The 24924-nt window shown below is 42.1% G+C and overlaps 1 protein-coding gene across 5 annotated transcripts in view; it reads right to left on the bottom strand.

Annotated features, from left to right (window-relative positions):
• Positions 1 to 24924, bottom strand: part of LOC115053401 (alpha-actinin-4-like) — a 38789-nt gene that overhangs the window by 13141 nt on the left and 724 nt on the right. The window lies entirely within an intron of this gene.

The following is a 24924-nucleotide window of genomic DNA, read 5'->3' as shown; positions in this document are numbered from 1 at the left end:
AGGGAAATAGGATTAGAGACTGACTTTAGAACACAATACCAAGAGATAAGAACTAAGATTTACATCAAAGTTTCACACTGGTTAGCTTTCAGAAACCGATGAAATTTCTTCAATAGAGCAAACATTTGTGAAGTTAAGGTAATTTGGAATCCCCCCCAATCTGGTATAAACACCATAGAGTAAGAAAAAAAAAAAAAAAAAAAAAAAAGAACTCTACAATCCTGAGACCAGACAGGAAACAAACCAACCAAAAAAGTAAATATCAGAACACACACACACACACACACACACACACACACACACTTCTTAGGCCTTTTGGTGAACCAATATTCTTCATAAATACATTCAGAATCATGTTATTTTGAGGTGCTGATGGCGCTGAGGTAGACAACGCTTTGTGGAGCCTTGTGTGCTATCTCGCAGCAATACACAATCTCACGATTTCACAATTAGTCAACAGATCAGAAACTGGGGGCATCTATCATCCAGTCTGCACACACTGAGTGAACCTGCCACCACTTACACATCAAGAGTACAAAGGCAATCAAATAATAGTATAATGAAAATGAAAGTTAATAAGATAAATCTCAGGCTTTCAATGAATGAAGATGAGTCATGGCTCAAATTTAAGTACAGCTCTTGGTGGGAACAGGAGTAGGAAAAGGAAGGAGAGAGAAGAAGGAGGAAGAGTTGACAACAAAGATCAAAGGCAAAGAAGTTCAGCACCAAAGTAAAAGGTGCTAAAGCAGAAAACCCGCCCAGTGTCAAAAGTTAATGATGTTGATGATGGAAAATAAACTGTTTTGTGCATGTTCTCAGCCATAATAGAGAAACAAGGAACGAGGATAATTGCAGTTCACCCCCACTCTTCTTCCTGCATCCCTCTAACCCCTGCAGGGGGGAGCAAAAAACATTTTGACTGAGTGCTGCTTGTCACCCCCCCTCCCCATCCAGCCATTGTTGCCACTAGCACAAAGCCCCTATTGAGCTGATGGATAATAGCACACTTCAGCCGCTGTACAACCCCCCCCCCCCAACCCCCGTGAACAGCCCCCCAACACCCACCCACTCCATCCCAAATATGCACACACACAATTATATATATTTACAAAGCTTCTTGTCAGACTGGATGAGGGAGAGTGGAGTGTCAGGGGACATTGCTTTCCCTAGTCCCACCCCTTACACACTCCCTCACATGCAGTTAAGGACAATGGGACAGGATGTGGCACTGCAATGGCAGGAAGTTCTTGCTTTGAGTACAGAGCAGTCTATCATCACTGCAGCTACACAAGGGTGCCACAACACATCAGAATGGTCACACCTCATTTATTGAAAAATCTGAACGTTTGTGTGTCCTTCAGGACAGTGAGCGTCTGATAAGAACAAATGTTACTTTTGTGACCATCTGATGAAATGGTGATCAAATACAAAAAGATGTTTTTTTTCTGTGTCATGTCATTGGTTGCAGCAGTTGATTTGTGTTTGAAAAGCATCATTAAACTACTATACTGAATCTAACTGCTGGCTTCGTTCGTGCAAAGCAACAACAATGGCGAGTGCCAAAAGCAACAGGTTGGGACTTGCACTGAGCTCGAGGACTGCATGTTCTATGGAACAGTCCCCTGAACACATTCCCACAGACAATCACTGTGTCTTGCTCAAGGACACTTTGGCCTACCTCCCCCTCCCAAGCTAGGTTGAGTGCTGTCATTTGGGCTGCTTTATGTCTGCAACCTCTATTGACTTCTGTTGCGCGTTTTTGTGTTGATGACTCATAGTCCAGGCTCGCTGGTTTCATCCAGGGTCACGAGAAACACAGGTGAGTGCACAAATATGCCAGACTGAATGTTCATCAGACTGAGACAGATTGACAGTCAGCTAATGATATTGAGCAGGTGTGGCGGTGATTGAGTGTATGCCATCCTCTCACTTCCTTTTGCCTGGTATTATGTGACCTAGTCCAAATTTTCTCTGAAATATCAACAGCTTGTTGAGAAAAGTCTGAAATTAAACAAAATAAGCATAATTTTAACCATAATGAACACTGACTAATTTGTATCTAAACATCCTCAGATCTGGAGCCTGAGAAAAGCTATACAGAAAGAGATAGTGCAGTCTGTTAAACCTGCTGGCTTGGATCAGATCAGGTCTTAAGATGGAGCAGGGGATAGAGATAAATTAAGGCTGCATGGTGCAAAATTAAGAGGGCTTAACTAGCCCTGATCCTCGTGTGTCTACTACAGTTTCTCTAGCCACAGTGAAGATCATCCTGTTGTCACTGCTTGAACGTCTGATGCCTCCATGTTAATCATGTGATAATCTCAAAAACATGAGATCATCACATCTCCAGACAGGTTTGTCACCAAGTTGCTATCTGTAGATGAAATCACTGAGTTTCATCACAGCAAGACTGAACATGTGATCTCCTGAAGGGGAAGTTTTTTTTGTTCGTACCTTGGAGAAGCTATCAAAACAGTTGTCCAAATTTTCATTCATTTCATCATTTCATCATTTTCATTTCATCATTTAAAATTTTATATTGAGTTGTGTGAAAAAATCTGATATTTTCTCATAGCCCTGCCCACCTTGGAACAGTCAGTGAAATTGACAATGTGCACTACCTGAAATACCCATGAACACACACACCAACACAAACACAGATAACATGGACTTTGACTTTCCTCACACAGACAGACAGACACACACACACACAACAAGTTAGTTTTTATGCTAATTATTCCCAAACCCATTGCATGGGCTATATGGTATGTGTGCAAACACAAAAACAACACTCACATGTGCAGGTAAGGGTGTGCCTTTGCACAGCTGGAAAAAATGAGCAGGTTGAACACGTTATTGTCGACCGCCTCACATTCTCTGCATTACATGTGTGTGTATTTATTTTCTTGTTTCTCTCTAACACTTAAGAGTTCACTTAAAGCAGTTTACAAATGTTTGAGATGTTAAACTTGGATTTGTCAGCTTGTGCTTTGTGTGTTTCACAAAAAGACAAGTTACACACAAATGTATGAGCTCACACACAAAAGCACAAACGCACACAATACATATACATCACCAAAACTGTGTCTTTACACAGGAAAATGTCCGTTACTCTCCAGCCCCACCTCTTCACCAGCAGGTAGAACAGGTATCTAGTCTACAGGTAGAGACTTGCATGAGGTGAATTCCAGGGGCAGGACCAGACCAACAGACCTGATACAGCACAGCACTTATCCACTGATGATCTGTGATGTGATGGCACTGCTAATTACAAAATGGCTGAAACAGGACAACGAAGCAGCTGAAATGGGACAATACAATGGGTGAAGTGGGACAATGCCATACTGCAATTTGAATGAATTAGTGTTGAAGTGAGTCCACTGCACTGTAACACTGTGGAAATAAAAGAAATGCAGAGACACCGAACCAATGAGCCAGTACCAAGTTCAGGCAGTGGCTCAGCCCTTGAGCAAGACAAGTAAATCCATCAGAAGGTCCTGCTCTGTTCAATTTGCTTCAATGTGTACTCATGGAGTCCACTAAAATCAAGCTGCTGTGCCACCGGCATTCCCAAATCTACTGGTCTGGCCCTGAGAAAGCAGCTTATTAACTGGTCTGGTTTGACACACGGCTCCTATTCTTAGAGCCACTCCATTTACTGAGGGCTGTGGCAACCAGCACCAAACACCGCTGACTATTGTTATACACACACACATCTGCTTCCAGTGCTGCAGAGCATAGGTTAATGTTTGGACCATACCACAAATATGGAGACACACATGCACATATTGTCTAGATATACTGTAGTGAGATTCAGTGTTTACTTCATAAATGTAATTTGTTCAGGACACAACAAAATGACCAAGGATAACATAAAAAAAGAAACAAAACAAAAAAAAAAAAAAAAAACTGTCAAACAAACAGATAACCCACAATCCCTATCAGGAGAAAACAGGCTAAATTACAACCAATCCACACAATCCCGACAACCCAACATTCAGTCTGCTGCTGTACAAGTTTACAATCACAGTGTAGGACCCAAGCCACAGTGGGACAGGAAGGGCCTGGACATCTGAAGAAGGAAGCAGGCTGGAACACAAAGCCAGGGTCCAGTGCAGGGGACCCTACAGAATGAGGACACACTGGACAGGACATTCCTGTAACACATCCTGGAGCTGTCCAGACTACTGCTGAGCACAAGTAATGAGGGAGGAAGCTGAAGCATGTGCTGCAGAGGCTGTTCTCAGCTTATTATGCTGTCTAGTCTGGGTAGGTGACTATTAAATTCACACACACAGAATGACAAAGGACGTCTCCAATCAAGCTAAAGAGAGATTAATGTATGTGTGTATTCATGTCAGTGTTGTAGGTTCAACCATTTTTCCAGAAATCCAGCTCAGACTGGAACGGATCAGGAAATCAGAGCTTGTTTTCTGATTGTGAAGAGTGTTTAGTAAAAGAGCTAAAAAAGGTGGAGGGAAGTGAGCAAGTGTGTGGGGGGTTATTTGTTCAGTTATTTTTGTCTTTTCCTGTCTTTGTTGCTCAGAATCTGGTTGGACTGACTTGTCTGTTACATTATTAGGTCATTAGGGAGAACAGAATGACTGACAGGCTACTCATATTTAGGTCTGGCACGCACGCACGCGCGCACACACACACACACACACACACACACACACACACACTTTATTCAAGCTTCTTTCTCAAGGTTTGTCTACGCCACCAACCACAGTTTTTTATAGAGCATGGGATGGACAACTATTTTTCCAATCAAATGCCCTCATGCCACACAAGCAAATTAAAGCCGAGTCAGATTATTCCATTCCTCTTTGTAGCCCAGATCTGGCCATTGTATACCCTGCAGGCTGGATCTGGCCCACACGATGGTTAAAGGCTAAACTATGCCCAAATAGTTGCAATCATGAAAACAGAAAATCAGACATACATTCCAGCTGATTCAGCCTGCTGCTCCATTGTCATATCAGTCTATGCTCACACTACAAAAGTTTGGATTTGGCAATAGGTCTCCGTGAACCTGAATATATAAAGACCATGCAGCTGTAATACTAATAAAGGTATGTCAGGTATGTCAGCTATGCTCTTCCTCCTACTGACACCGTCCCTCCAACCTTTTCGTTATATCCCCCTCTCACACCCTTAATCTGGACTGTTTCAGCTCCTCATTCCTTTCTGTTGTCCAGAGACAGATCCTTTATTTCCTCTCCTTAGGGTCCACTCATGTAGATAAATCCTCCATCTGCTGTCATGCCTCAATCCAGGTCCCGGACGCCTTGCCTCCCTGAGCTCAGTTTAATCTGTGATTTGACTCTTTGCTGTGTCTAAATACCAGACAGACAGGTTAGGGACTCTTGTCTTTAAAACACTAAACAGATTTTCAGATGTTTCTAATTTCTTTATTCCTTTTAAATTCAAACAGCTGCAGCTATAAGGGTTAACGGCTTCTTTTATGAGCCGATATGGAGGAACGTGAAAAAGAGATAAACATCTTGTGACAGGACATTTCACTGCAACTGAGATGAGATGAGACAAGGTCAGGAGAACATAGTACCGCTCTGCATTACTGTCTTTTTTATTCCTCTCATAGCACATCATTGCTTCTTATTCTTAGTAGCCAATCAGCAGCCAAATAAGACACTTCCTGTCTTATGAGCCACAGTACAAGACGTGACGTGGGCAGAGATTGTCCATGTTCATTCTCCAGGAATGCAGTGAATGATTCCAAATGTACAAGATGTAAAATATTAACCCCTGACACATCTGTGGTGATGGGTGCTAACAATATCCAACAATTGCAAGCATGCAGAAACTGAAAAGTCAGGAAGACAGGAAGTGCTGCGGGGGAGTCACTCCTGTTGTTTGTTCAGTTCACATGGTGGTTCATCATTACAGCTAGTCAGTAATTCCATTACGATGAAAAAAGTGAACACAAAAGTGTTTCCACTGTCTTAGTGATATCAAAAAGATATAAAGACAAACCCTCATCTACACGCACTTGGACCTTCATCAGACTCAGACAGCCGCAGTGTGAAGTAACAGGGAAAGGTGGAGCAACCACTGAAACTATTTTACTATTGGACAACACCGTCAATGAGCTGAAATTGCAGCACAGTGGCATAGTGGTTAGCACTGTTGCCTCACACAAGTGCTTCTCAAATAGTGAACCCCCCCCCCCCCCACCCCCATGCTTTTTTTGCCATACTAGACTAAAGTGTAATTGCACCTACACTACAGTTGATGGCAGTGGCGCTCTCATTGTCAGAATGTGCGCAGTGAGTATTAGTGGGGTTTTTATGCACTGAGCGCACACAGTTTTATAGACGAATGATACGCGTATAAACAGCATTAAAGCATGGAACAATCCTGCATTGTATCAACGATTCAGGCTGGTGGTGGTGGTGGTGTAATTGTGAGGGGATATTTTCTTGGTACATTTTGGGCCCCTTAGTACCAATCGAGCATTGTTTAAATGGCGCAGCCTGCTGACCATGTCCATCCCTTTATGACCACAGTGTACCCATCTTCTGATGGCTACTTCCAGCAGGACAATGCACCATGTCACAAAGCTCATAACAATTGAAACTGGTTTCTGGAACATGACAATGGTTCAATTTACTCCAATGGCCTCCACAGTCACTAGATCTCTATCCAATAGAGCACCTTTGGGATGTGGTGGAACAGGAGATTCGGATTATACATGTGTGGCTGACAAATCTGCAGCAACTGCGTGATGCTATCATGTCAATATGGACCAATACCTCAGAGGAATGTTTCCAACACCTTGTTTAATGTATGCCCTGAAGAATTAAGGCAGTTCTGAAGGCAAAGGGGGTCCAACCTTTTACTAGTAAGGTGCACCTTATAAAGTGTCCGGTGAGTGTCTGTCACTAATGGCTGACAAAAAGTTCTCAGGCCATCTGTCAGTTGTCCTCAGACAGTGGTGCAATTTTCTCAGAGAATTGATTGTTCAGAGGGTAGTGCTTTTATATTTGGTCATCTCAATATCCAAATTAAGGACCAGATTAGCTGTTCAGCATAAATTACCATGGTGAGATGTACCATGGTAACCCGAATTTACCTCAACAGCTCCAAAGCCTGCTATGTAGTACAGGACCCTGGCCTTCCTGTGTATGTCTGCATCAGTGTCATTTAGTGTGGTTCACTCTTCTCTCACAAAGCTGCGATGCACAGACAGGGAGGAGCAGGAGAAAGAAGCTACAGCTACACCAAAATGAAAACTGATAGGTTTAATGTAGGGCTGCACAATTATGGCCAAAATGATAATCACGATTATTTTCAGCAATATTGAGATAACGATTAATTACAATTATCACAGTTATTTGTTAAATTTTTACCAAAACAAATTTTATTGTCACATACAGTAGGCTCGCTTCGATGGATGTCTAAGTGGATGTTGTGGGAGGATGCTTTGCAATGCATTTCTTGGCCCTCATACATTCATCGTATTGAACCTTGTGTTGTTAAAGTGGTTGAACAGATTTGTTCTGTTGCTTTGTAGCACCAACAGAACTTTACAGACTATATAAAGACTAGTACTATGTCTAGAAACAAAGCTGCACAGTGGTGCAGAGAACAACTCTGATTGGCTCATGGAGTCACGTGATCAGACAGTGGTTTACGGAACACCAGAAGCGAGCGTTTTCTCTATCACTGAGGAGCGCTAGATTGGGTTTGGGGGAAAAAAAAAAACAAAAAAAAAAAACCTATGAAACGGAGCATTCTATGAACAGAATGAATAAATATGAATAAATATTGCTCGTGATCAATTTGATCATGGGAAGCCAAAATTGTGATTAAAACTGGATTAATTGTGCAGCCCTAGTTTAATATCATTATTATTTGGGTATAAAAATGTACTCAGCATATGCAAGTAGCCCTCTGACGTTTACTTGCCAAATCAATTCTACCAAGTGTTCATTTCAGACCCTGTCCATCCCTCATGTTCTGTTCAGGGTCAATCCGTTAAAATAAACATTGCATATCGACATCTCACTTCAGACCTTAACTAAAAGTCATGTCACAATATGACAAGTGTGGTGTAAACATGGTTCCCTCCAGTTCCTGGTTTTTCATATCCAGTGGAACCTTCAGGTGCTGGGAACCAGAACCACCAGTAGCCAGAGTCTGTTTTCCTTCTTTCACCAACCTGAACCTCCATTACATAACAGCTGAGCTGAGGTCATTATTTTTAATACACACCCACCTGTGTGTTTGGCAGGGGGAACCCTCAACCGTTAGTGTGGCCTGTGTTAAACCAGTGGCTGAGTGTTCCCAGGGCTGTTACTGATCAGCAGAAAAAAAAATAAACAAAAAGATCTGGCTTTGTTAGAAAGCAATTATATAATAAAACGATTACTGGTGCATCAAAATTTTAATCCACTACACCAACCTGCCAAGGGACTATGGGCTTAGTCTGGTAGCCTTGTAAAGAACGTAAACACAAACACGTTTTGTCTGTGGCGTTTCATCATCTGGTTGGTTCAGCTGTAAATGGAAAGGTCTGAATCGAGACTGACTTTGCAAATAAAAATAAACAAGACTTCCACTGACACCCTTGGGGATCTATTTATTCCCTGTTACCAGGGGGTGAGATATGCAAAATAAGAAGTAATTAGCCTGCATGAGTCCCAGTTTTACATTTTTATTAATGGTGAAAATAATTAAACTGTTGTTTGCTGCCTCGTGTCAGGAAATAGGAGTCCAGGCTGTGACTGTTAATCAGTCACTCAAACTACTGAGGCCATAGAGGTCAAGTTTAATCAGTTCACACAGGGATTAGACTGAAAGCCTTATTTGACTGTGCATTATACTCGCTACACTCTTTGGGCACCACAGCCATGCATCATCAATAACCCAGCAGCATCCGCAACATGAAGCAGTTCGACAACAAATGGCCCAATTTTAAACAGGTAGAGCTGGTCAATAGGGCAAAATATCAAATTGAGATATTTCTGGCAGATATTGGAATTGAAATTTGATTTGCACTTTTAATATTTCGGTTTTTTTTTATGTGCTGGTGGAGATTTGTTGAATTTCCTTGTGATGAGGCTCCCAGTTATTAGGAGGATTTTCCATAGAGCAACTGATCTGCTTTACTGAGCCATGTCTACGTGATTTAATGACTCTGTAACCATCAGGTTTGATGGTTACGGAGTCATTAAGGCAAACCACAACAAAACCACATTTCACAAATTCATCAATGGCCTGTGCATCCTGTTAGATAATACATGGGCCACTCAATTCAAAGTGGAGAAAAAGGTATGCCTGAGAGACTATGAGTTGTTGATGGTACCCTTTTATCTCCTGCCGAACGTTGGATGAATCAGTGTAATACTTTTGTATGTTCCAGGGCCAAATAATAAAGAAGCTGAAAAAAAAAATATATATAGATTGCAGCTTCAATGCTGCACATTTCCAGATCAATCTGTTGGCTGATATGAATACATATAACCTGTCGTCACCTCCAAACTGGGTGTATACACAGTTAACTGAGGCCACATCTGATTGCTTGGCACACAGAGCATATTGGAGCCCTAAATCAATTGTTTAGTATGACGTTTATACATGGAGAAAAGCCATACTGTGGAACTGACTCACTGTGCAGTGGTGGAACAAGTAGTCAGGTCCATTACTTGAGTGAAAATAAAAATATTATTCTAAAACCAATTCCAATATTAGTCTAATACCAGTGAAAGAAACGTTGTTGTATTGTTGCCTCGATGAATTTTGACTAATGACTGATAGTCCATATCAATGTTTGATTCAAGTAAATTACGATTTGTATTTTGTGTATTGCTTTGTTTTGTCTTTTTGTGTGGACTCCAGGAAGACTAGTTTGTCCCACTTTGGAGACAGCGAATGGGGATCCTTATAACAACAAAAAAATAAACAAACAAAGTACAGGATCAACTGCCTTGCCCAATGAAACATGACTGACGCACACACACACAAAAAAAAAAAAAAAAAAAAAAGACAACCATTGCCATTTTCATTTTTTTTCCAGATCTACGTTTAAACCAGGTCTGACTGAGATGTGATTATGATCAATCTGAGGCAACAGGAAAACGGGAGGACCTGCAGACAACACAGTGCAGTGTGGTAACTGATCATCTTTCCTCCTCACTGCTTCACTCAAACACTCCTTTAGCTGTCTGTTTGTAAGCAAACATTCCTATAGATACAGTGAGTAGGTGCTACACTGAGTTCAACAATATCAAATGTTAAGAAGAAGGGAAAAAAATAAAAAATAAAAAAACAAGCACCTGCTGAAACATGATTCACTGGCAGAAACAGTGACAAAAAACACACACTTGACTTAATGTAAGGGAAGGTGAGGAGAGGGAGGAGAAAAGAAAGGAAAAAAGGGGAAGACACTACAGTTTGTGTACTTGAGCGCGTTCCTGCGTGTGTGGTACAAGAAGCATTCTCAGCAGCTAGAAATCTTCATTCTTGACACTCCTATTCACACTTCTATTGCTTATATGCTGATCTCACACAAAACTTGTGATGATGACTAACCTGAAGGCACATACCTCAGAGAGTGACAACAAAAGACACCAAGGGAGGAAAGACACAAATATTGAATGATGAGGTGCTTGGGATGAATAAGATAAAATAAATAGGAAGACTAAAATGTGTGTGTGCAAGTGTGGGTCTGAAAATGTGGCCAAACAGGAGTTTCAGGCTGGCCCAGTTTCCCAGCAGCATGCAGCATTGTCACGGTAACAGCCTCTTCCTGCCCCTCCTCCTTTTCATCCGCCTCACACGCTTTTACCTTATAAGGGAACAATGTGTGACTGCCTGTCACAACGACAATGGTGATGCAAGAGGGTAACAAGGTGTAACCACTGCTGACACATTCTCACAGACTTAGGCATGCATGCTAAATGGACAGCCATAGAGAGTTGAAGAAATTAACAGAAGGCAACTGTTCAGCACAGCAATCACCTGGATACATCCATGCCCATTTTTTTGTATGTGTATGTGCGTGCGCATGCACACTTTGTAGTGAAAGAGTGTGAAACATTGCACACAGCCTCCCATTTCCTCCAAGGCAGCAGAAACAATCCTCCTCATCTCTTCACTTCCCATGTCTGCGCAGGAGACTTAGGTCAAATGTGTTGTGTGTGTGTGTGTGTGTGTGTGTGTGTGTGTGTGTGTGTGTGTGTGTGTGTGTGTGTGTGTGTGTGTGTGTGTGTGTGTGTCATTCAGTGAGTAAGTGAGTGTGTGTGTTAGTCTGCCAGTCATTCAAGGATTGTTTGAGTGTGCGCGCATGTGTGTCCGTTTCGAGGTAGTGCGTGCATGTCCTCAGCTCCCATTTCATGAGTTAGAAGACCTTGTGTGTATGTTTCTCATTTTAAGAAAGTTAGTGTTTTCAAGAAGCAGCCATGAAGAAGAATCATTGATATAGGGTTTAGACAGGAAGAGATAAAGATTAATGGATGTGAAATAAATAAGGCTGGTAAAATTACAACATTATGTTGACAACTGGGTTGTATTGAGGCCAACATTAGTTTTTTTGGGTTTTTTTTTTTTTTTGTTTTGTTTTTTTTTCAAGAACTGAAGTTAACATTGTTTTTATTATTGTTTTATTTTCTAAGGCTCTGTTGCGCATTGGCTCTGAATACAGACAAAAACCATAGGCATCAGCAAAGTTAGAGAGCGCCATTTTGAATCTCCCCTACCTTATTTGGTTAAAGTGTCACCAAACCACATTATTGGACATTTGTACCTATTGCATTACTTTTATTGTAAAAAGGCCAATGCTCTTGACCCCATTTTTGAAGGCAATTAATCTTTTTTTTTTTTTTCTTTCAATTAATCATCATCTTCAAGAATTTTTTGTATTTCACAGCATTAGAGATAAACCCTAACACTACTCCCTTTTGATAGTTAATTCAGATGTTAAATGGACGGAGGGAGAAGGAGGAGCTGAGGATACAGAGCAGAACAAGGAGCAGCGCATTGTTTGTTCCTCCGAGTTTCCGCTTGTTGATGACCCATAAAGTGCGTACACACATGCACGCACCTTTATGACTCAGTGTCCTGCTTCTGTTGTCAAAGAGTCAAACGTTAATGGGGGGCGGCTTTCGTCTTTCCCTCTGTGAACAACAACTAGATGACTGAACAGAGAAATAGCTCACAATTTAAAGCAAATCAATCAAAAGCAGGAAACCACAGTCATGAGTTTGATGGCACTGCTTCAGTTACGATGTGACTGCTAATGTAACATAGATTACACCATCTACATTTTGGTTGGTTTGGTGAAAGACTTGTATAAAAACCATAGCTAAACCGTTGCACCTGTGTGTACAGCAGTGAATGAATGCATCACACCCAGGAAGGTGATCCAAGACTGTGCAGGCTGTTCTGCAGTAGGAAACTACAGCATTGAGTCTTCAGAGCCAGCAGAGCTAAGTTCATTCACACATGTCTGCAGGGTCTGTGTCACCACACGCATGCAAGCACACACTGGTCAGAGCAGAGCCAACAGAGGAGGCTTTGTTAATTGAGGGAATGAAGCTAGATAATCCCCTAAAGGCCAGCTTTGATTGGATGAGACAGAATTGTCTGCTCATAGCTGACGGTGAAGAGGACTTCCCTGACCCACATTAAAACTACCATGCATACTAAGACCACAGTTTTTCTTTCTTGGGTAAATGCTTGTCACATTTATAATAGTTACACTGATAATGATCTTTTTATAAATAAAAAAGTACATAATTGAATGTTGTGAATAAAGACTATTATTCTATGCGATTAGCATATGTGAATGACAAAATACCATCCCTTTGTATGCAAACTAGGTAATTAGGGGTGTGTCCGAGCTTTCATACTGAATCTTGTGTGGAGTTTTATAAGTCTGACTGCAGACGGGTGTCACTGTTTTGTGTATACACAGATTTGTATATCTAAATGCACAGATTTCAGACATTCAGTTGGCAAGAGAACTGGAGCGTTCATGTCTCCACCAAAGTACAAAACAACCACCATGTTTTACCGTTGGGGACAGGGCTGGACAATAATTCAATATCAATACATATTGCAATAGAAAATGTTTCAGTAAAGCTGATATGGTCTTGAAAGACATTGAGATGTTTTCAATATACATTTATTATCATTCAAACTGATGAAACAGAGCAGAGCACAACAGGCTATGTTGGTATGGCATATTACCACAGATATGCAGCAAGAGCTCAAAAACAGCAGGCAGGTTTAAGATAAATTAAAAATATTTACCTGTGACTGCAATACAAATGTGAGTGTACAAGCTTCTACATGACATAGAAAAGGAGACTACACAGTTGACATGAGACCGTAAAAATTTAACCAGCCTGTCCCTAAAACATCACCTGCACCCCAAAAGTGTTTTCATTGTTGTTCACAAACTTTCTGTTTTCTTTAGCAACTCAGCGCACTTAAACTATTCCTTATCATGGCTGAAGCACTCTTGATACAATTTACTTTGACAAGAATAAGATAATCAGCCTATTTTGTAGTTTAAAGTTAGTTTAAAGATATTCATGTTGACAAAGCTGAGGTTTTGGTTTATTTCACAGTGACTTTTTTGTGTTGATATGAAAGGTAAATACAAATAAAATGTGAACATTGATTTACTCAGACCGTTTATATATTTTTATAAGAACATTTCATAAACCTGGTAAACAAATTTTTCACAAGTTGTATGCCCAAGCATCCATTGTGAGCATTCCTGGCAGTTTTTTGTGACATTTATAATGCTCAAATCAACATGGGAATTATATTGTATCAACCTAAATCAAGAAATAGAATATGATATAATTTTTGGCGATATCGTCCAGCTGTACTTTGGGATTCGGTAGAATGACTTAGCATGTGAAAAAGTTGTTTAATGTCTCTGATGACTACTTAGACAAATATGAGTCCATGTTCTGTGTCATACTAAGTAGCACTCGTGTCCTCTTGAGTAGTTCTGATTTATCATCTTCTCAGTAGAGGAAGTAGTCTCTCACAGACACACAGACATTTGTATTTTGAAAAGTTTTAAAAAAGGTAAATGATAGAAGATCACAGAAACCTCAGAACCTTATGGGCATAAAAATGGCGGCACAGATGCAGCAGCTTTGTGATCTTTCTTCAGGTGTTTCGAGTTTCGTTTAGTATTGCTTATTTTTGTCCTACCAACATCCACATTCTGCCAGGCTGACTACATCTTTCTCTGCTCCCATGAGATCCTGGTAGACATAGCGAGGAGCCCTGGCTCCCCATAGATCACCACCCGAGTGCAGGCGACGGAGGTGGCATAGAGAAAGGAAGCAAGTGATGCCAAAAGTGGGCCAGCCCGGGAACGAGGCTACAGACACAGCATGTTAAACAACCACTCCCAGCTTTTTCCTCACCAATGCCAGATCCCTTGTCAACAAAATTGATTAACTGAAGCTTCAAGCAGCGATAAACAACACTGCCAAGAACAGCTGTGTTCTCTTGATCACAGAAACTTGGCTTCACTCATTGATTGCGGATTCAGCTATCAAGCTAACAGATGACAGAACACAGCACCATGACAGGACCAGTGACTCCAGTAAGAGCAGAGGAGGGGGGCTATGTAGATAAGTAAACAACAGCTAGTGTACAAACACAGTGAATGCCGACAGGCAGTGCTGCCCGAATTAGGAGTATGTGACTGTTAAATGCAGACCCATATATCTCCCCAAAGTGTTTACTGTGGTCACCATCACTGCTGTTTACATAGCAACGTATGCCCATGAATACTCAGCTAGCTGACTTTTACACCAAGGCATCGGCAGTCAGCTGACCACAAACCCTGGCATTGTACATATTGTGGCTGGTAATATAACCATGTGGACTTAAAGTCTTTGCTTCCGAAATTCCACCAGCACGTCAAGTGCGCCACCAGAGGAGCAAACACATTGGATAAACTCTACACAAACATCAAGCAGAGCTACAGGGTTAAACCACTAACACACCTGGGGGCTACACTATAAAGGAAACTCAACAGAGCCGGGATTTCTTTAGGTGAGCTGGCTCAACAAAACCGAAAGCTCCAACCACAGATAGCAAGTATCATGACAGTGGTTATCAGCTTGATTTGTCGACCCAGGCTTGAATCATCAGATTCTATGCGCGTTCACATAAAAGGGGGCGTTAGGTGTCATTTGATGCTATTTCCGCAGAAAAATTGACCGATTAAATGCCGCATATTTCAGTCAAGAAGAATAGATAGTGATAATGGAGAGCTATGAAGAGTTCAGACCAATAACAACAGCTAAAAGCAACACTGTTGCTGCAAGCAAGGCAAAAACTGGCCAAAAACTTCAAATCATGTAAATGCGTACATTAATATGTAATGTATGTAATATAATACAATATTATATTCCCTCCCTGACATGGTCTCACAATGAAGGATACATTGAAGTCACTTTGATTATGGCCAAATCAAAGTGAAATTCATTTAATTTGTCTTATTTGTGATAAAGTCTGAGCAATTTTCTAATTGGTGTTCTATTAGTTGTAGTGCCAGCAGTGCAAAACATTGTCTTGTCAGCAAATCCCGACCAAGCACAAAAAATATAATCCAAAGTGGTATGTATTTTCTGTGCATTCATCACTCTTTTAGTGTAATGTGGTTGATACACTGCATAACATATTAAGTGTTAATATTATCTTAAGCAAACAAGAAGAGAGGAGAGAGACTAGAGGGGGCCCTGCTCCTCAGAGGAGCTGGCCCTTGCAAACAATGAAGGGCGGCCGATCGTGGAGGGGATACAAGGGAGTATTCAATCAGACCCTGGTGCTGGCAGCTCCCAGCAGCAGTTCTTTGTCTAGGGTATGTCTAAGTGCTTTGGTGGTAAAATACTAAATGCATATTTATTGTTTCTCAGATGAGAAAAGTCTTAATCTAATTTACAGACAATGTGAGGGCCCTTTATAAAAACCATCTAGAACTACATAATCTGAAAAAAAGAGCTGGAAATCAAGAAACTAAAACTTGAGGTTGATCAATTGGAGTATGAGAGAAATGTACTGCAGTAATGGCAATTTAAAATATTTTGTTAAGCATGATTGGCATTGTATTCTTATGACTCTTCTTTTTCCCAGAAAGGCAGAACTTTAATAAATAATAAAACACATCCTGTGATTGGTGCTTTCTTTGTTCTGTAAGTGTATGGATTCATTTGGTCGCATTACTTATATGGTTCAACAAGATTGCATTTGTAACGTATTCCCTCAGCTGAGAATCTATATCGCTCATAGAGAATATCATCAGAAAACACCAATGGATCATTCCAGTCTGGAAAAACTCTCCCTCCAAAGAGCACCTTTAATGATTCGGCACCTAAATCCACTGGACTTTCCAAAAACGGTGATACCATGTTCAAGGAGGATGTTCGGTGAAAGGGCGACACTTTTTATAGCTGACTTAACACATAACCTGGTCTGGACCAGGTTGTTTGTAGCGCAAGTTACCATGGTGATTTGGCCAGCTTAAGAGAGCCACCTTTGTGACAGAGAAAAGTATACCTCGCTAACACACGAATCTCGCTTTGTAGTACACCCCTCTGAGCTAGTCTGATCACATCATTCTTTTTAATGCTGGCATAGACCCCTCTGTGGAAAACTGTCCCCATCACCACAAAGATTGAAAAATTGGCCAGATGAGTGTCTGAGCAGCCACAGGATTGCTCAGCACAACAAACTGGGACATTTTACATTTTTTTTTTTTTTTTTTTACAAGATTTAGAGGTGTTTAGCAGCATATAGTACTATGTTACATCAAGAACTGCAAAGATATTGTCACAGTAGACAAAAACATCCAGGTCTGCCCCAAACAGAAGCCCTGAATGACCGTGGCGGTCCAGAGGCTGCTGAAGGACAGGGACACTGCTTTCTAGTCCAGTGACAGGGCTCTCTGCAGCACAGCCCTGAAGAGGGGGCATCTGAGAGGCCAAATCTGACTATAGGAGGAAGATCTAGGACTACCTGGATATTAACAGCAGGATGGTTAGTTTCGCACATCAAATACAGGAGAAACTTCAGAGCTGCGGGTGGACCACTACTTTGGTAGTTACACCTTGAACCTGGCAGAAGCAACTGGCTTACATCCACAACCCAACACCACCAAGTTCATCCTCATATTCAGTGTAGAGGAGCATGAGTTTAGGCGCACTCTGTAGGTTTCTGCTTCGAGAAACTCATCAAAAACAACATCCTGTCATTCATCTCTCCCTCTTTCAACCCAAAGCAGTTTTCCTACAGAGCTGGCTGATCTACGGAGGACGCTGTGGTCACTGCACTCCATGCTGTCCTGTCCCACCTAGAGCCCTCTGCCTTTAACACCATCCTCCCCCACAGACCGGTAATCAAACCACTGGACACAGGACTTCCATACCCCATTTTACCATTGGGTAAAGGATTTTCTGTCCCAACAAACAAAGAGAGAGGACAATATCCAGCTACTTGCTGCTAATTGGGATTGTGTGGAGAGGGTCTCAGACTTCCACTTCCTAGAACTCAACATCAGTGAGGACCCGACCTGGGCTGCTCACACTGCTGGGGTAGTAGAAAAAGCCTACAAGAGACTCTACAGGTTCTCCTGCTGTACAGCAGCACAGAGGAAAGAGCTCTAAAACATTTTAAAGGCTGCCCAATAGATAGTCAGTTGCCCTCTCCTTACAACTGAGGAACTGCATAGTTCAGGACCCAACTCACCCTGGACACACACTGTTCGAGCATCTGCCTTCAGGCAGGCACTTCAGATCCATAAAGACAAAAACACACAGACTCAGAAACATTTTGTTTAAATGCTGTCACACTCGATATCTAATTTAGACCACACGTTTACCTACATGGTTTACATTACTCTTAATTACCTCCTTCATCCATCTATATCCCAGGTTTATGGGACATGCCCGATATATATTAATAGTCAAAAGTTTGGACACACTTTCTTATTCAATTGAATAGGAAAGGGTGTCCAAACTTTTGACTAGTAGTGTGCCTGTGTGTCCATGTGCAACTGTTTTCTTCTTAGTTTAGTTGGGATTTTTTTTTTTTTTTTTTTTTTAGATTTATCTCTATTTGTCTTACTTTCTATATTTTGTACGAGAAAAATCTGCTCTTTCAAGTTCATTGTGTAATGTTGCAATGTCACAATGATTCTGATTCCCCTCCACTACTACAATTCTCATTTTAACAAACATTTCTCCATACTAGTCTAGTCTCTTTCCTATTTCTTTAATCAGGGGCAACACTGGATTACTACACACCTGCATAGAGACTAGACTTAGCCTATAACAGGCTGGATTTGTTTTAACTGTAAAAAGAGAAAATTAGACCCCGTTTTGCCACCACTCTGCCTCCGAGCTGGTGATCTCAAAGGGACACCCTTCATAAGGAGCAGACAGAGGCCCCAGAGCTTGACTGACAAATCACACACTCTGAAACTCCTTTGTCTGAGCTTGTTGCCTTAACAATTCCAGCAAAGACATTACAAATATGACAGTCGACATGAGGGTGGGGAGGAGAGGAAGATGAGATGAGGAATTCTGGGTCTGGTGAGCAGAGCTTCTGCTATAATGAGAGCACCAGAGGCACAATCACTAAATATTTAATGCTGCTGTGATGTGGACTGAGACCAACCCTGACTCCAGGTAACCCCCACCACCCCCAAGTCAACTGCAGTATTAGTCTGTGTGTATACATAAAACTGTATGTACACACTCATTCTATCTGTTGGGATGAAGGTCTTTCCTCTTCATCTTCCTCACCTTTTTTGCCCAATTGTCTTGTTTCAAAGCAGTTGAAAAATAAAACAGGAACTCACTGAGAAATCAGAGACAGTCCCAGAGGAAACCCACCTACACCTACAGTTTAAATTGAGTCTCTTCACATGAGTTACTAGCAAGGCTGGCGATATAGCGAAGGTTTATTTGAAACAAATGTTGCTTTTATTTTGTTTTGATTTTTCTTTCTGAGGTTTGAACAAAATTTCCCCTTGGGTCTCAAGTAACAAAATATAAAGTTCTTATTTTGTGTTTTAACAAGGGGACTTGCTGACTGTACTTGTCCAAGATGGCAAACCTGTGGTGGTATGGTGCAACACAGACTGGGCAATGACAGAACTCAGCTGTGTTAGTTAAAGAGAAATAGACTAAATCCCTGATTCAGTCCCTGATCCACCCTCCCCTCCAGTCATCTCTCTCTGCTCTGTAAATGTACAAGTGTGTCCCAGGTGTAGAAGGAGGCCTCCCCACCCCAGCTACTTCCAATCAAACTGTCACAGCCTGTCGCGGTTCTGTTTCCCTGTCATTCTTACACTGTCCTAAGAGGAAGAACCTGTCTGGGTGTGTCAGTACACGATATCCATCCAGGTATACACTGCATAGCAACACTATAATCGAAGAACATGCTCTGTTCTGTGGATCCTGACCTACCCAAGCACAAAGACTAAGACTATGAGCTCTGCATCGTTTTCATTTTTCTTATCAGCTGTTTCCTGCTTTCATCTTTTCAACAATCTAAACAATTTTCACTCTTCAGCCAAGTCCAGGTTTTATTTCCTGCTAAACTTCCTCCCTTTATGTCCATCTCAGACTTAATCTGGATATAATCTTGATGTGTGTATACAGTGACAAGGCTGAAAATACATTGCTTGTCCAATCATTTCCACTCACTGGGCATGTTTGAGCTGATGAAAACGAGAGGCAGGAGGAACAGTAGAAACTATTGAGTGTAAATGAGCATCAGCTGCTACAAAGACAACAAGGTCAGAGACAGTTTCAATGAGAGCCATTAAGGAACAACTGGTGGGACAGATCGCCATCACTCTCAAAATAAAACATCCAGGCCACAACTCAACCATGGAGTTTTCAAAATAAAACACTACCTGGAGACTCTTAGTTTTGACAGCTCCAAATTCATGGAGAGATGCTGCTGCCGGAGTTAAAATATGAACTGATAGTAGTGGGCGTGGCCTTTCCCAAGGAACAGGTCAAACTGTAAGATGATAAACTAGGTCAAGAGAGTGAAATAACATAACATAATAAACTGTTTTTAAAGATGTTCACATGATAGTTATCCATCTGTTGTGTCATTAGGATTCACAAACTGAGAGAACAGTGCCTCACTGATGCTACTCATTTCCCTCCCTCAGGTGCCAGTAGAAAGCAGAGCTCTGAAGTGGTGTTTCCAAAAATACAAAGCAGTGCTCTGCAGAGCACTGAGATTAGAGTAGGGAGGCTGCATCTTCAGATACATGAGTTCTAGCTGCTGTGCACAGCCATGGAGACAGGTATCAAAGAAAGCTGAACATACACTGTCTCTTAATATCTCTCCGTTTCTTATCTTACTGTCTTTCAGGCAACAGATTACCCCCTTAGTGTTTCCTGAAAATCTGATTGCCTTTAGCTGCGCCCCTGCCTTAAGATCATGTACTGTCCCACGGAGATGGTGTCTCTGCTCTAAATCACAGTCCATGGTCTAAGCTTCTGGTGATGCCACATCCATGACACGAGTCTGATGAGTCTGATGGCTCATTAGTGTTGCTAAATGTTGCTAACACTGAGGTACAACACAATTACCATGTATTCTCAGAGTCTGTCCTCAGCGTATGGATCGCTCCAACATTAGATGTTTCAGATCATGCTGCTAAACAACTGCATTGACACACCAGCAGTTTAATACCTCTATCAGGAAAACACTTGAGGGCATGAGAGTGGCAGGGGATGAATGGTAGTATTAACCAGTTTAACTATTAATCCAGATTTAAAAATGTCAATTGTTCAACAGTAGAAGCTGTGTAATACCAAGATTCTTAAAAAATAAATAAAGAAGCCAAGCCATTATATTTGTAGAACAGGTTCATTTCTGTAATGCAACCTGCATTGCATCCCCTGCAGCTGGGATAAAAGGTTTATAATAAAAGGTAAACTAATAAAATAAAAGGTTCTCACCAAAACTGCCCAGAATACAAAGGTTTGCTTGTTTTTGTTTCTTTTTAAGGGAACAGAAGAGAACAAAAGTCAGTACATTTGCCAGCTTAATTGCCAATGAACCCAATGCGACTACATGAACAATGGTTGATGGTGTGAGCGATCTTTAGCCATTTAAATAAACAGGTTGGTGTAGGAGTGTTTCAGTTATAAAGGGGGTGGGGAGGTTCTGAGTTTCAAGTTAAAACCATCAACATCAATTTTGGCAGGCAAGCTATAGGAAGTTTTTAGACGCTTTCATTGCCAATTTTTATTTATCAGTGGGAAGCAGCATCGAGGAGAGCCTGGCTGACTTGAGGTTGCACTTGGACGCCTAGGCCCAAACAAATCCCAAAAATGCAATGCTCTCCTCACACAGAGCGGGAGAGAAACAGACCGTGAAGAAATCTCTGAAAGAGAAGCATTGGACCTCTCCACCTCCACACACCAACGTCAATACGAGCCGAGAGCTGCTGGGCCACACCCCTCCATCTGATTGGACCATGGCCTCCTGTTTCCTGCTATGTGAGCTGGTCACTGGTCTGAACTTTGACCTCTCCTACCACAGCAGAGGGGAGAAAACAGTTCCAAGAAGCAGGCAGTCACAGTCTTAGGGCAGTCATGCTCCAATGGCGCAACAACCCCACTCCCACTCCCTTCCTCTTCCTGGGAAAAAAGTCCCATCCCACCATGGGCTACCGAAGGAATGTCTCCTCCTGCATGCTCCACCACCACAGCACCACAGGCAGAAGAGGGGGGGGGGGGTACATTCCTCTCACTGGCTGCCTGCTTCTTGTTTAGGTCCACTGGCTGATTCTGGATCCTAGTCAGCTGAAGTGGAGTCAGTTAGGGACAGGCTCACATTATCGCCCACCCCAATGTGTGTGTAGAGCTACTGATTGAAGTAGGCCTGTGTTGAGATAAAGGCTAAATCCTCCCTGACCACTGAGCAGGGTTGTAAATGATTATCTGTTTAAGAGCTAATGATTTAACTTTTAGTTCATAGGTTCCCTTTTCACACTGGCTGACTAAAAAAAGAGAAATAAAGATAAAAATTCACAAAAATGTTTGACTTGATGAATAAAGTCAACTGACTGATTTTTGAGTAGCTCTGCCATCTCATTTAGAGCTGAAAACATGAATCACTAATCTGTTCATGAGGGTTTTAGTTCAGTGAACCAGTCAAAGCGCTGCTACTGTCTCTTTCGCTATGAATCATTGTCCCTTGTTGTTTGCAACTTTTGTTGCCCTCTTCACACGTTTTTGGCGCCCTTCATCCTTTTACAGGTTGTTTTGGAGCAGGCATGCTGAGAGAAACAGATGTTAGCTAATGTAGCAGGATGCATCATTTGCTCCATAGTTGGACATGGCTTTCTGAACTACAGCTTGCCACCCATCCCAGAGAAAGCATGTGAAGGTGGGTGGCAACAGAACAAGTGACCCTGTGTCTAGCTGCCGCCTTAACCAGCAAAATTGGTACACACACACACACACACACACACACACACACACACACACACACACACACACACACACACACACACACACACACACACACACACACACACACACACACACACACACACACACACACACACACACACACACAACTTTCACCACAAAAATTTTTTTTGTCAAAATGGTGGTCAGCATTATGAAAACAAAAGGAGACATAAATAAATATAAAACATCATGCCCATGAACTTAATGCAGCATCATGTTCCTGCCTACACCTGTTTGGAATATCTCCCTTTCTCTCACCCTACGCTACCCTGCCGTATGTAACTGACATTTTTGTCAATGAATAAATGTGTTAGAAAAGAAGCCAATCAAAGCTTTTCTTTTTTTTAATGTTCCTCATTTGGATGAGGGACTTCAAATACTTTGCGTGTGGGGAAGCCAACAGCAGCTATTCTCTGTAAAAATGCCTTTGCAGCTGTTGATGCCAAGGTTAGTCATAACGCTTAACACCCTTCTGACCCCAAACACAAGGCTTGGTTTTACAGTCTCTCTCAGCCTTGCTATTGCTGAGAAGTGGGATTTGAATGGAGCTGCCATCCTGCAGATTTACAATAAAGCTGTAAAGGTGGCGTCATCATTGACATGTTGGAGCGTGTGGATCCCTGAGCACAGAAAGACTTAATGAAATGTTTGTGAGGGGCGGGGCTTCAATTGAAACAAGCTGCATTTACCAAATTCAGCTGGGGCTCATTCCAGGTTCTCTGAGTGTTGAGAAATATAATATCCAGGAGCAGTTTTGCTATTGATTGGACTAATAAGCCTGAGTCCTATCAAGTTTTAGAGCCTTAGCCTGTTTGCCAGTCAGTTCACTGGAGCCACACACCTTGTCTTTCCTTGTCTCTTTTTTATGAGGTAATGTGAAATCTGTGCTTCCACTGTCTCTACTAGAGGTCCCTGTCCACCTCTCTGCTATCAGCACCTAATAAAGACAACGCCCCAGCTTTCTGCCCCCTCTCCTATTACTCAACGATGTACATGTACCCAAGTCAATTCAACCTTGCAAAACCTGCTGTTGTCTCTGACCTTATGGATTCACAACACAGGAAAACTCATACCCACACTCATATTAGCTGTCTTTCTGATTTCTACAGGAAGCATTTGCTTAATTTTTGGGCAATAACTGTCACAGCAAGTGTAACCACACAAGAATTCACTCTTGATTTCCCCATCTCATTGTGGCTAACACAGTTCAAGCCTGTCGGTGGGACATTTCCCCAGGTTTAAGCTCCCAGGCCACCCAACACCTATCAGCCTCCAAAGGAATGCAGAGGGCATACTCAACCATGGTTTACACAGCCTTATTCTGTTAATGATTGAAAGGTTCAAATCTCCTTTTACAGAACCTTTGACCCACATCCCTAAACATACATGCAGAGGGGGTTTTACTGAAGAATGGACCTGTCAGGTCTGATGGAAATCAACTGTAGGAATGTCTGATGTTGACAGCTAAAATGCTAAGTGGCCAAATAAAAATACACTATTCAATGCGTAGCATGTTGTTACACCACTGGGAAGTATGTCAGCTATCTGACTAATTTATGACTAAGATGGTTAATACTGCACACACACAAACACACCATGTCCATCATTCCATCCTGACTAGTAATGCTTGCTCACATTACACTTGGTTACGCAGCCCCCCGATGAGATTCTTCCTGTGTCAGGTCTAACCTTCAGTGTGGTGGCCACAGAGATATGGAACCAGGTACCACGGTGGAAAGGTCACCATGGTCTACACATCAGCTTCATTTAAAAAATGAGAAGACTGGACTCAGTGACAGCTCAGTAGGTCTATGGAGACACATGTGAGGCAGGAGGAAGAATGAGTGATGGTAGTGATGATGGGTTGTGTATCCTGGCAGAAAACATGGCAGGGTGGGCATTACTCCAGAAAGCAGGGAAATGGAAAGTTGGACCCACCATATGGCTTTCTGAAGTGATTTTGTGTGTGAGGGCTGAAGAGAGCTCTGCAATGAGGAGGGTCTTTGCACAGACAATGGCTGGTCTAGCTTTAAGGCCAATGTCGTTCACTCTTCTTTTTGGTGAGTTATACAACTTCTCCTCCTGTCCTGTCAGACAAGTCACCTGAGCCTGACCAACAGACCAATATGGCTGTTCATATTTCATCCTGCCACTTCCTGTCTGCCACCAGAGCTGCAAATGGCTCCAGGGCCATTATGGAAAAGTTCTCACCAGGTGAAGGCCTGTCGCACCTGCTGGGAGAGAAGCCCCTGGTCGCCGTGCTAGATCCGACCACAGCCTTGGCCTCGGCCTGAAACAGAGCACAGCCTGCCGCGTTACCGGCCTTCACCGAGCGGGACCGGCCCGACACCGGACCCCGGACCGACCAAGGCCGGCGGCCATCAATCACAGTCCGCGTTTTTATCTGCACAAT

Source organism: Echeneis naucrates, chromosome 13 (assembly GCF_900963305.1).
Source record: "Echeneis naucrates chromosome 13, fEcheNa1.1, whole genome shotgun sequence".
Classification (NCBI taxonomy): Eukaryota; Metazoa; Chordata; class Actinopteri; order Carangiformes; family Echeneidae; genus Echeneis; species Echeneis naucrates.
The sequence above is the reverse complement of the archived record's forward strand: the minus strand, read 5'-3'. Positions and strand labels throughout refer to the sequence as shown.